This window comes from Colossoma macropomum, unplaced genomic scaffold (genome assembly GCF_904425465.1).
Source record: "Colossoma macropomum unplaced genomic scaffold, Colossoma_macropomum, whole genome shotgun sequence".
Classification (NCBI taxonomy): Eukaryota; Metazoa; Chordata; class Actinopteri; order Characiformes; family Serrasalmidae; genus Colossoma; species Colossoma macropomum.
Genome location: NW_023495179.1, coordinates 219,437 through 233,583, shown reverse-complemented (window position 1 = coordinate 233,583; position 14,147 = coordinate 219,437). Strand labels below are relative to the sequence as shown.

General features: G+C 38.3%; 1 protein-coding gene across 1 annotated transcript in view; it reads right to left on the bottom strand.

The window, feature by feature from the left end:
* LOC118801100 (cadherin-5-like) overlaps window positions 1-7,686 on the bottom strand; it is a 30,534-nt gene extending 22,848 nt beyond the window's left edge. Inside the window, exon 1 of the mRNA XM_036561270.1 lies at window positions 7,454-7,686. The gene's annotated coding sequence lies outside the window, so the exon portion shown is untranslated. The remainder of the gene's footprint in view (window positions 1-7,453) is intronic.
* Between the last annotated feature and the right edge of the window lie 6,461 nt (window positions 7,687-14,147).

Genomic DNA, 14,147 nt, shown 5'->3' with positions numbered 1-14,147 from the left:
GCTATTTTTAAAAATGTGATTAATCAGTTAATTAAAAAAGAAACATTACTTTTGTGTTGTAGGCTCAATATAAGCTCAGACGAATGCCATTAACTGCTGTTTCATTTTGTTTTTTATACGAGCAAATCGTTTCCCAAACGGCTGAACCTCGAACACTCGGGCAGCTTCACTCAGTCGCCCACTTTCACACAAAGCCCCCTGAAAGCTACTGCAGAAGTGACTTCCTGCCTTTGTTTTTAAATCCTCTAACAATTCTGAAAGTTTTAGATTTCAATTGAATTTGAACTTGTTTATTTATCCATATTTCCAAATTGCACAATATAGAGTGAATAAAACAGTTCAATCAGACGCTCTAAAGTGAATAAACCAGTTCAATCAGACACTCTAGAGTGAATAAAACAGTTCGATCAGACACTCTAGAGTGAATAAAACAGTTCAATCAGACACTCTAGAGTGAATAAAACAGTTCAATCAGACACTCTAAAGTGAATAAAACAGTTCAATCAGACGCTCTAAAGTGAATAAACCAGTTCAATCAGACACTCTAGAGTGAATAAAACAGTTCAATCAGACACTCTAGAGTGAATAAAACAGTTCAATCAGACACTCTAAAGTGAATAAAACAGTTCAATCAGACGCTCTAAAGTGAATAAACCAGTTCAATCAGACGCTCTAAAGTGAATAAAAGTTCAATCAGACACTCTAAAGTGAATAAACCAGTTCAATCAGACAATCTAGAGTAAATAAAACAGTTCAATCAGACGCTCTAGAGTGAATAAAACAGTTCAATCAGACTCTCTAAAGTGAATAAACCAGTTCAATCAGACAATCTAGAGTAAATAAAACAGTTCAATCAGACGCTCTAGAGTGAATAAACCAGTTCAATCAGACGCTCTAGAGTGAATAAAACAGTTCAATCAGACTCTCTAAAGTGAATAAACCAGTTCAATCAGACAATCTAGAGTAAATAAAACAGTTCAATCAGACTCTCTAAAGTGAATAAACCAGTTCAATCAGACAATCTAGAGTGAATAAAACAGTTCAATCAGACGCTCTAGAGTGAATAAAACAGTTCAATCAGATGCTCTAGAGTGAATAAAAGTTCAATCAGACACTCTAGAGTAAATAAAACCGTTCAATCAGACACTCTAGAGTGAATAAAACAGTTCAATCAGACCCTCTAAAGTGAATAAAACAGTTCAATCAGACACTCTAAAGTGAATAAAACGGTTGAATCAGACGATCTAGAGTAAATAAAACAGTTCAATCAGACGCTCTAGAGTAAATAAAACAGTTCAATCAGACACTCTAGAGTGAATAAAACAGTTTAATCAGACACTCTAAAGAGAATAAACAGTTTAATCAGACGCTCTAGAGTGAATAAAACAGTTCAATCAGATGCTCTAAAGTGAATAAAACAGTTCAATCAGACGCTCTAAAGTGAATAAAACGGTTGAATCAGACGATCTAGAGTGAATAAAACAGTTCAATCAGACGCTCTAAAGTGAATAAACCAGTTCAATCAGACAATCTAGAGTAAATAAAACAGTTCAATCAGACGCTCTAGAGTGAATAAAACAGTTTAATCAGACACTCTAAAGAGAATAAACAGTTTAATCAGACGCTCTAGAGTGAATAAAACAGTTCAATCAGACACTCTAAAGTGAATAAACCAGTTCAATCAGACGCTCTAAAGTGAATAAAACAGTTCAATCAGACGCTCTAAAGTGAATAAACCAGTTCAATCAGACGCTCTAAAGTGAATAAACCAGTTCAATCAGACGCTCTAGAGTGAATAAAACAGTTCAATCAGACGCTCTAAAGTGAATAAAACAGTTCAATCAGACGCTCTGAAGTGAATAAAACAGTTCAATCAGACGCTCTAAAGTGAATAAAACAGTTCAATCAGACGCTCTAAAGTGAATAAAACAGTTCAATCAGACACTCTAAAGTGAATAAAACAGTTCAATCAGACGCTCTAAAGTGAATAAAACAGTTCAATCAGACACTCTAGAGTGAATAAAACAGTTCAATCAAACGCTCTAAAGTGAATAAAACAGTTCAATCAGACGCTCTAAAGTGAATAAAACAGTTCAATCAGATGCTCTAAAGTGAATAAACCAGTTCAATCAGACACTCTAGAGTGAATAAAACAGTTCAATCAGACACTCTAAAGTGAATAAAACGGTTGAATCAGACGATCTAGAGTGAATAAAACAGTTCAATCAGACACTCTAGAGTGAATAAAACAGTTCAATCAGACGCTCTAAAGTGAATAAACCAGTTCAATCAGACACTCTAAAGAGAATAAACAGTTCAGACACTCTAAAGAGAATAAACAGTGTAATCAGACACTCTAAAGAGAATAAACAGTTCAATCAGACACTCTAAAGAGAATAAACAGTGTAATCAGACAGTGGCTTTGGCCTATAAATGGAAATGTGTTTTTAATGAGAGGTTATTAAGACTGTTATAAATGAGTCACTGTGAGCTCATGAGCAGGTTGTTCTTATCGGAGGGTGGAAGTTGGAGCACAATGCGGGTTGGGAGGGGTAGGTGCTTCTGGGGAGAATAACGTCCATGTTTGGTTTGTGATGTGAGCTGTAATTACGTTAATGCCACTGAACACTCACACCCTTCCTGCAATTCAGCCCCAACAACCCCCCCCCACACCTCCCACTCGACCCCTGTACCCTGTATATACACACTACAGATTGTTCTGTGTGCCAAGATTTAAAATCTTACATCTAGAAACGTGAGATTAGTTAACCTGTTTTAGCTTTTTACTAGTTTCTATGTTTGAATTCACAGTTTGTTCCTAAATTCATCATAAATTTGTCTTTTAAGCCTCATTTAGTCAGGAAATCTTAAAATTCAGTTAATTACTGGTAAAACAAGCTATATTAGGTACAGTGTCAATCTGTATCGCTCTCTATCACTAAAACGTTTCCTCTGTTATCACGTTTAGTTTTAGACTAAATACAGGTTTAGTCCTGTTTCAACATCAGACAATTTGTTTCAGTAACAGCAGAATCTTCATCCACTAGTTTTCAGTCATTTACACTAAATTACTGATTCATTTTCCTTCATTTTTTCACTCTGGTGAAATTCAGAATGAAAAAAAAAATAACCGAAGAATTATCAGTTAATATTCAGTGTGTTTCACTTATAATTGTGCTATTATCTCAAGTCATTTGATCTAAAAAGCAGCGATTTCAAACCTTTGAACCACATGAACAGATCATTTCATTGGTATTAAAGTATTAAAGTCATTTTTTTTTATTACTTGTTTTTTTTTAGCTCATCGTTTTGCATATATATTTATATCTTCTGATTCCCTCCACAGTAACAGGACACAGAGACTCAGTACGAGTCTGTTTCTCTAAAAGCTCTTAGTCTCTTAGTGCAACTCTAAACTGCATTAAACCATCCTGAGTCGAATCTGCTCACCAAACAAAACGTCAGAATTCTGCTTTTACTGTACAAAACTGTACACAACGCTCTAAATTCAGCTTTTAAATAAATTTAAGCTCCACTTTCAGGTCCTGAAGTGAGATGGTGTACGAGGAGCTACTCCCTGAAACGAGTCCTCGTTTAATATCAAAACTATAGTCATAATAATCAGAATTAAAAGGGAAAGCTTGTGATAGAACTTTAAGATGGTTGACAGACAACTAATCACACCTTAAAAGATGTTTAGCTTTTGATTGTTTTTAATATCTTTATTAGGTAAACACAGTAATGATTGGTTGACAGCAGTAGGTTGTTTACACTCTGAGAGGTTTTCTTAGTTTGAGTTATTTTATTGTTTGGTTATTTAAATATTGAAAATGCAGTAAAAGCTTTTATACTGATAGGTGGCTGCTGTGGTATTTTACGTTGCTAAGTTGCTGGATAGGTTGAATTTCATATATTTAATAGCCTGTTGCTATGGTATCCCAGTTGGTTGTTAAGGTGTTGCTAGGCTGTTGCTATGGTATCCCAGTTGGTTGTTAAGGTGTTGCTAGGCTGTTGCTATGGTATCCCAGTTGGTTGCTAAGGTGTTGCTTGGACATTGCTATGGCATCCCAGTTGGTTGTTAAGGTGTTTCTAGGCTGTTGCTGTGGTATCCCAGTTGGTTGTTAAGGTGTTGCTGGGCTGTTGCTATGGTATCCCAGTTGGTTGCTAAGGTGTTGCTTGGGCATTGCTATGGCATCCCAGTTGGTTGTTAAGGTTTTGCTAGGCTGTTGCTATTGCATCCCAGTTGGTTGTTAAGGTGTTGCTTGGTCTTTTCTGCGGTATCTCAGGTGGTTGCTAAGGTGTTGCTTGGGTGTTGCTATGCAAACTCAGGTGGTTCCTAGATTATTAGGCAACTTAATAAGCCAACTTATTAACATGGTGAGAGACTCGATGCTTGTTTTGTGCCATAAATGACTTAAATAAGGTAAAATATCTAAGTAATTAAGGTAATTGTATTGTATAATAAACAAAATAATCAAATATTTATTGCTTTTTACTTTTACAAGTAATCTCATCAGAGAATAAATTAAGATTTATTGTCTCAATATGAACATTTTTTTGCTACATGTATATAGATATACATAGAAATGTATGAGCATAGAGACTTACTATGCTCATTGAGTGCTGTTGTTTGATGGCTCTAAAGCTACAACACTGACCCGTCTGTGTGGATTAAAATAGGTTTAATCACAGAGCAGCTTCCAGCAATCTGTCTGCCCGCGACACAGCTCAGCTGCAGGAGACTCAGCCTGACACTCTTCTGCTGCTCCTTCGCATGTTCATCACTCGCCGCCTCGCTATCTGACAGGATTCACTCGCCACACCTGCTCACTACACGTTCTCTCCCTCTTCTGCTCCTCCACGGCCTCTTTATTCACTTATCAGCCCCGTATCACACCCAGCTCGTCCACACTGACATAGCAGACATTATTCATGGACTCAAGCTGTGAAATACACAGGGCTGGACTGATGTATCGGTTAACCGATAATATTACCCAATGTCGGTGTCTCATCCGCATAATAATGCACCAGCAATGCAAAAAAATGAAATCACAGTGAACGATATAAGTGAAATCATCTTAATGGGCCGATGTCCTACATGTGTCCTGTCCTCTGAGTTGTCATAATTCATATTTACATGATCATTTTTTAACCTTTCTTAATCCCTTAGAATCAAACAGGCTGTTTTAGTTACAGTGCCTTTAAGACATATATGTAAATGAGCTCTGTTATTATTAGCCGTCCTGTATTGCGTCCGTCCTGTAACTGTCTTGTTTCAAGAAAGTGAGGAAAATTAAATTTTCTGAATTATTTGAGATATATATATATATATATATATATATATATATATATATATATATATATATATATATATATACATACATATTAATGAATCTAATAATATACAGTATGCTAATAAAAAAATATATATATACACACACACACACACACACACACACACACATATATATATATATATATATATTTCATTAGTATACTGTTCTAAGAATATTATTAGATTCATTTGACCTATTTGTAGACATTTTGTTCATTTTAAGCAGCATTTTGACAGTCTTATTTTATAATAAGAATTAATAATAATAATCAAAATGATTTACTAACAGAATATGACATTCACTAGATGCAAGTATCTAAAACAAGAAAAAAGTATTAATGAATAAGTTAATAATTTTAGATATTTATCAAAACAGCCTTAAAATGAAAATATTACAAATTTGACACAATTTCACTTGTCACTCTTTGACTAAAACTACTGGCTTATATTATCATATATTACAAAATTAATATCAACCGCAATTTTTTTTATTTTGAGTCCTACAAATTTGTCACTTATAATTAGAAAATATTACTAGTAGCACTAAGAAAAAGGTGGATGAATCATTAGAGCACCTACACTGCAAAAATGGTATCGTGTCAAGTAAAATTATCTTAAATATAGTTGATAAATCTAATATTTCTCCTGTTGAAATTGTCGTAAGCATTGTTTAAGATTATTTACCTTATTTCTAAGCATTATTTACTTGTTTTAAGTAATTTAAAGTAAAATTATCTCACTATTTGGTCAGATAATTTTGCGTGTTGTAAGAAATGTGCTTGAAACTGATCATAAATTAACATCGTGAAATAACTTTACTTGATAAAATTACCTAAAACAAGACAAAATGTCTAGAAATAAATGAGCTAATCTTATAATAAGTGCACAACCATCTCAAAATGGATAATATTTGATATTTCAACTAGATTTAAGATCGGTTCACTTGACAAGAGTGAAAAGGAAACCAAGCTTCCTTTGTTTTTGTGATGTCACATATTCATATATCTACAGCAGTTTAGCCCCGCCCACTCACACTGATATAAGTTATAAGGCCTGTTTCAGCTTGGACTGCTTTTTGAATGTGGCACAGCCAATCAGAACAGAGCTCATTTACATATTTCAGTCTTAAAGGAACAGCAACAAAAGCAGCCTGTTTGATAAGAGGTTATAAAATGGACAGACGTGAAAATAAAACACAAGAAAAATGGGGGATACGGGCTCTTTAACACTGCGTATACCTGGATGTATGAACTTGTTATTGTGAGTTATAATCCTAAAAAAGAAGTGAATCCTATTCGATCACTGAGCTGACATGCAGGCTGCCCTGAAGACCAGCCCGCCATGTTTACTGAGTAAGTGGAGATGAATGGCCAGATGGTTTACGGATTTATTATTATCACTGAGTCCCTGAAGACGTGCGTAACGTTAACGCAGCCGAATTTAAACTGCCAATTCCCACGAGCAGCAGCGCCCTGGAATTTCCTTCCTTCTTACTCAAGGAAAAATCGGCCAGATCCTGATTCTGATCACAAACGATCGTCCATGTGTGGGAGAATGAGATCAAACTATTGTTTTATACCGTTTATTATGTAAATAAATAAAATTATTAAAATTATTAAAATAAAAAAAAATTGTCTGGATTCGGAAGTAAAGAATTTGGCTTTCAGTGAAAGAGATCAATAACGATATGAAAAAGAATGAAATCAGAAAGAATTCAAAAGTGATCACTGTTATCAGTCACTGATTTTTAACAAAAAATCTGAATTTTAACAAAACAGATCAATAACGACGCAGTTAATCACATTTAAAAACACAGAACATTAAAAAAGCCAGTATAATCCAAAAAAATAAAGAATATATTTATAATATGTCTTCACAATATTGATATTTTGACCAATCATTGAGTTTATTTTCTTTTAAAAGTAAAAGAAATTGACTTTCAATAATAAGAAATGATCAATAATTGTGTAATGACATAACGAAGACCGTTAAAAAGAAACGGTTTATGAACGGTCAGTGGTTTTGGTCACTGATTGTACTTTTTCTCAGAGCGTTTGATGCTTCAGTCTCAGTAAAAGAGAAGAATGAAGGGATTAATGAAGGTAAAGACTCTCCTACCTGACGAAGCTCCTCCAGCTGAGCTGGTTTCTGTTTTAATCCAGAGAGAAAAATATCAGTCAGTTTAAACTCCAGCTGCTCTCCCAGCTCAGCTCAGCTCAGCTCAGCTCAGCGTGAACCTGCACGAGCTCTGAGTCCAGTTCAGTCCAGCGGTCAGCAAAACGAGCCGCTCCTCTGGACACTTCCTGTTATTGTCACTGATTACTTCAGTGGAGGTTCCAAAACCTTCAGCAGGAAAATCAGATAAACAGAAGCAGAGAGAGAGAGAGAGAGAGAGAGAGAGAGAGAGAGAGAGAGAGAGAGAGAGAGAGCGTCAGACACATGTGATGCTCAGGGACAGAGAGCGAGAGAGAGCGATGAGGAGAAGGAGGGGGAAAGAGAAATGGGGAAAAGAGAGAGGAGGAGCAAAAAGAGAGGGAGAAAGACATGGAGAAAGGAGAGACAGTAAGGGGGAAAAACGAGAGGGAGGAAAAAGACAGAGAGAGGAAGAAAGAAGAGAAAGAGAGAGGGGGTTAAGAAAGGAGAGAGAGGAAAAGAGAAGTAAGAGAAAGAGGAGGAAAGAAAAAAGAAAGGGAAAGAAATCTGGAGAGAGATAGAAAGGGGAAGGACAAGAGATAGAGAGAGAGAGAGAGAGAGAGAGAGAGAGAGAGAGAGAGAGAATAGGGTAAAAGAGGAGAGGAGGACAGAGAGCCGGGCGAGTGAAGGAGGGAGAGTGGTCAGACTCCTGTGCTGAGTGTCGGTGCTGACAGTGCAGTGAAGGAGAGCAGATGATTATTATGGAGCTCTATGATGAAGATTATGATAAACAGGTTAGAGCAGTTGATCCTGTGAAGCTCAACTAGAGCTGTTAACATTCCAGAGCTGTGATTCTGTTAAAATCTCCCGATACTGTCTAATCTGCTGTGGAAGAAAAGGGGCGGAGCCAAATGACACCGACATTCACCCCAGAGTTACTGTAGTGGACCAGCAGGACCTGTTTGGTGTTTGATGTTCACTTCTTTATTTTTAGCGCTGGAGCTACGAGGCTAATGGGACCTGCTAAATTACCCTTTCCAGGCTCCGCCCACAAACGTGTTCTGCTAAAAATCCCATCCAGCCGAACAGATTTAAAAAGGAATTCAGGATAATTAACTGGTTAGGATGTAAACAGAGTCGTTCAGAGTGGTTTGGTGTGAAACGAGAAACTTACTGAGTCAGAACTGTTCACAGTGGTGGTGACAGGAACCAGACGTCCACCTCTAAAAGCTCCCTCACAGAAAGTTACTACATGAAATGGTTATGAATTCACTGTCTGATGACTGAGACACTGTTTTATGATAGTTTAGATCTAAATGTAGGTATTGTGATATAAACTGAGTCTGTTCTACAGTTTCTCATTAGGTTGAATGAATAACTGACTCTAAATGTAGGTATTGTGATATAAACTCTATGGATGGTTGGACGGATGGATGGACGGATGTATAGATGGATGGATGTATGGATGGATGAATGGATAGATAAATGGAAGGATGGAAAGATAGATGGACGGAGGAATGTTAAATGGAAGGAAGGATGGAGAGTTAGAGGGACGGAGGGACAATAAACTGATAGAAGGATGGAGAGATAGACGGACAGAGGGATGGTAAACAGAAGATTGGAGAGATAGACGGACGGAGGATGGATAAACAGATGTAAGGATGGAGAGATAGATGGACAGAGGGATGGTAAACGGACGGAAAGATGGAGAGACACGGACGGAGGGATGGATAAACAGATGTAAGGATGGAGAGATAGATGGACGGAGGGATGGTAAACAGGCAGAAGGATGGAGAGATAGACGGACGAAGGGATGGTAAACGGACAGAAGGATGGAGAGACAGACAGACAGAGGGATGGTAAACAGGCAGAAGGATGGAGAGATAGACGGACGAAGGGATGGTAAACGGACGGAAGGATGGAGAGACAGACGGACGGAGGGATGGTAAACGGACGGAAGGATGGAGAGACAGACGGACGGAGGGATGGTAAACGGACGGATGTGTCAGAGACTCTCAGTGCTGGGCTCGGCTGATCAGGCTGGAGCGAGTCAGTTTAGTGGATTACTTTAAAAGAGAGAGAGAGTTTATTTGACAGCAGGCCTAAGTCGATCGCCCGAGGGCTGCAGGCTGACATTTTGCTGTTGTTTGTTCGTCTGTGCTGAGGCTTTTTCAGGGACGAGCTTATTTCCCTGCATCCGTCCATCCGTCCATCCATCCATCCGTCCATCCATCCATCCGTCCATCCATCCGTCCATCTGTACATCGAGCTTCAACTCACACGAGTGGCAGAGCAAACAAGCGTTTCTCTCTTTCTTCCTTTATATCTCTCATTCACTCTTTCTTTCCTTTTCTCCTTTCCTCTTCACTCCTCTCTCTCATTCTTCTATCTCTCCCTCTTCTTCTCTCCCTCTCTATCTTTCTCTCTCTTGTTTTTTCTCTTTCTTCTCTTTCTCCCCTCTTGTTCTTCTCCTCTCTTTGATTTCTCTATTGCTTTCCCTCTCTGTTCCTCCCTTTCTCTTTCCCTCTTTCTCTCTCTCCTCTCTTATTATTTTGTTCTTCCTCTCTCTCTCTTTCTTGTTTTCTCTATCTTCCATCTCTCTCTCTCTTGTTCTTCTTCCTCTCTCTCTCTTGCTTTCCGTCTCTGTCTATTCCTAATTTCTCGTTCCCTCTCCCCATCTCTTGTTCTTCCTCTTTCTTTTTTCTCCCCACTTTTTCTTCTTCCTCTCTCTTTCTTCTATCTCTATCTCTCCCTCTTCTTCTTTCCCTCTCTATCTTTCTCTCTTGTCTCTCTCTCGCCCTCTCTCTCTCATTCTCTCTCTCTTTCTTGTTTTCTCTCTTTCTTCCATCGCCCTCTCTCCTCTCTTGTTCTTCTTCCTCTCTCTCTCTTTCTTGTTTTCCCTCTCTGTCTATTCCTCCCCATCTTTTGTTCTTCCACTTTCTTTTTTCTCCCCGCATTTTCTTCTTCCTTTCTTTCCCTTTTCTTCTCTCCCTCTCTATCTTTCTCTCTTCTGTCTCTCTCTCACCCTCTCTCTGTCTCTCTTTCTTTCTTGTTTTCGCTCTCTTTCCTCTCTTTCTCCCCCTCTTGTTCTTCTTCCTCTCTCTCTCGCCTTCCCTCTCTGTCTATTCCTCCTTTTCTCGTTCTCTCTCCCCATCTTTTTTCTCCCCACTTCCTCTCTCTCCCTCTCTATCTTTCTTGCTTCTGTCTCTCTCACCCTCTTTCTCCCTTCTTCCTCTCTCTCCCTCTCCCCATCTCTCCCTATTCCTCCCTCTCTCTCTCTCTCCCCCATCTCTCCCTCTCTCTTTCTCTCTCCCCATCTCTATCTCTTTTCTCTCTCTCTGAATGTCCTTGTTTTGACTCTAATAGGTCACTCTGAACTTTCTGACCTAATTTTCTGTGACTGAATTTGTGAGCAGAAATAGTCGCAGAATGAAATGTGGCCATAAAGGAAGATGATAAAATTGGTACAATATCAGTCTTTGGGTTTTAAATATTTGTTTTTTACTAAAGAAACATCAAAAACAAATAAAAAAAAAATGATTACTTGTTGCCGATTACACAGTATTTACATACGAAGAGAAACCGTAAATATGAAGTTTGAATGAATCGCACTTCAGTGTGAACAGCGCTGATAAAGACGCCTCATTTTCCGTAATCAGACCTGAGTAAAGTCCACACTGTCCTGATTCTCCATCACTGATTCTGATCATCAGTGTTTGAGGCTTGAAGGTGAAGCTGAGACCTTCAGAGGAACAGAGGCCGCTCGGTCAGCGCTCACGTACAGCTGAGTGGAGCTTCTGACTGATCCTAACGAGATGCTAACACTCACTTAACATGATGCTAACATGCACCCCAGGGCATGATGGGAAGGGAATAGTGTTTGTGAGTCCTCACCCTGGAGTGTCATTGAAAACACTTTCCAGTTAAAGAAATCAGGCCCTCAAACTGAGCTCAGCTCATCTGTTTGCCACATTTGGGCCAAACGCTAACTCTGTATTTTACTGTCTTTATTTATTTATTTGTTTATTTATTTTTTTATTTAGAGTCTGTGCACGCTCCAGTGTTTCATTGGGGTATGAATCTAGTTAATATACCCATTTTTTTAATATTGTAACTAGTTGGCAGATATTTTTTTGCTTGTTTTGAGCAATTTTATCTAGAAACTGCCTTATCATAATATTGCTTTGGGAAATAATGCTTGATATCTTCCAATAGAATCGCTGGATTATATTATTTAATGTTGAAATATTGAGTTTTTATCATTTTGAGACTTTCTGAAAGAATATTGTAAGAATATTTAACCCATTTCTGTATTTTTTAGGAGGTCTTTTTTGTTTTTATCTGGTGAAAGTGTCTGTAATTATGGAATATGTTTAATTAAATAATAAATGTTCTCTCAGCAACATCATAACGAGAAATATTAGACACTGTGAGGAGATCTGGGACGATTTCTTGTCAAGATATTCTTTGTTTGCAGTGATGAAACTGTGTTTCAGGGCAACAAATCATCGTCCTCATTGGGCTGTAGATGAATTTTAATGAGGAAAGCCTCCTCTGACGGTGGCGACGGCCCCGGGACGCTTCAGATAATGCATCCTGTTGTTTTTGGAGGATTGTGCTGAATTATGCAGCACCGACGACGTTTTCCTTTTCACAACATTAGGGTTCTGCATTCTGCTCTAAAGAGCTCTTAAACACACTCGCCACCCAGTCAGCCCTCTGTGCTGTGATCGTTCTGGATCACTGGAGTGCTTTAAAACTCCATAGAATCTATAATCTCAAAAAAGATGGTTCAATAAAGGTTCTTTAGCAAAGACAGTGACACTATACAGAACAATAAACACTCAAAAGACCATTTCGTTCTTCAGATTGACGAAAAATGTATTGTATATGGTTCTTTATAGCACCAAAACGGGTTCTTCTATTGGTTTCAAGCTTGCAGTGTTACAATAAACCTTTTTGGTGCTATATAGAACCATTTTCAAAAATGTTCTATATAGAATACACAACATGTTCTCCATCAATCCATCCTTCAACATATACAACATATACGATACATGATACAATCTCCATCAATCTGGAGAAACATTTCGCCATGCAGAGAAACGTTTAAGCATGAAATGATTATTTGCATGTTTACGGTTCTACACAGAACCAATGTCTTTATTAAAGAACCACGTTTTTTAAAAGTGTAGAAAAACTTGTTTCATTCAAGGCCAGACCTCAGACTCAAGAGCTATTCCAACCCAGCTATGTGTTATGAGAGAGAGAGAGAGAGAGAGAGAGAGAGAGAGAAAGAGAGAGAGAGACAGAGAGAAAAAGAGAGAAAGAGAGAGAGAGAGAGAGAGAGAGGGAGAGAGAGACAGAGAGAGAGAGAAAAAGAGTGAGAGAAAGAGAGAGAGAGAGAGAGACAGAGAAAGTGAGAGAGAGAGAAAGAGCGAGAGAAAGAGAGAGAGAGTAGAGAGAGAAAATGCAAAATGTGACATCTTGGCAAGTAAAATGATCAAAGCTCCTTTTAACACCAGCCATAAAACGCATTTTCCACTTTGTTGTTCTTCAGTAACGTTGATGGAATATATTTCCATGTAAATGTGTACGATTTACAAAACTGCACTGCTAAAACGACATCAAAGCAAGTGAAAACATGTAAAATCTATCCAATAAATCTAATATTTCTCATTGTGAGATTGTTGTAAGAATATTATAAGATTATTTAACCTATTTGTGGACATGTTCACTTGTTTTAAGTCAGGGATGCCCAGTGCTGGTCCTGGAGAGTTCCGATGCAACACACCTGGCTCTAATATTCAGGTGTCCCTGAATGCCGTCAGATTAGGGTTGGAGCAGAACTCTGGAGGGTGGTGCTGTTTCATGTCTGTGCTGCTATCCGGTGTCGACCAGAGGAGGATGGGTTCCCCTTTTGAGTCTGGTTCCTCTCGAGGTTTCTTCCTCCTGTTGAGGGAGTTTTTCCTTGCCGCTGTCGCCAAGACTCGCTCACTGGGGGACCCGGATTCTCTGTAAAGCTGCTTTGTGACAACATCTGTTGTAAAAGGCACTATATAAATAAAAATTGGACTTGACTTGACTTGACTTGACTTGACTTTACTTTACTTGACTAGATCTCCAGGACCAGAGTCGGGCACCCCTGTTTTAAGCCTAGTTAAAATGTCTTATTACGTCTAGATTCTATCACCACCACTGTCAATAATTCTGACTGTTTCTCTAGAACAGAGTGCTTCACACCAAACCAGGGCGCTGGCTGGGCATGTAAATATCCAGAGCTCAGCCCAGTTCACTGTAGGATTGTTCTGAGGTATTCTTATCCAGATTTACTTTAAATTAACCAGCACTTTTTACTTTTCCATATAAATTCAGTTCCAGAGAAGTTGGGACAGTAGATAAAATGCAAATAAAACCAGAAAGCAGTGATTTTTAAATCCTTTTTGAGCTGTATTTGAATAAAAACAGTACAAAGACAAGATATTCAATGTTTTCAACAGCATTTTTTGGTAAATATACACTAATTCTGAAATTGATGACTGCAACATGCTCCGACGAAAGTGGGGACAGGGGCAATTTAAGACCAGGAACCCATCTGCTGCTGCACAGCTTGTGTTGGTCATCCTCCAGTCCTTCATCAGTGGTCACAGGACGCTGTTGGCTGGACGTTTTTGGTGGG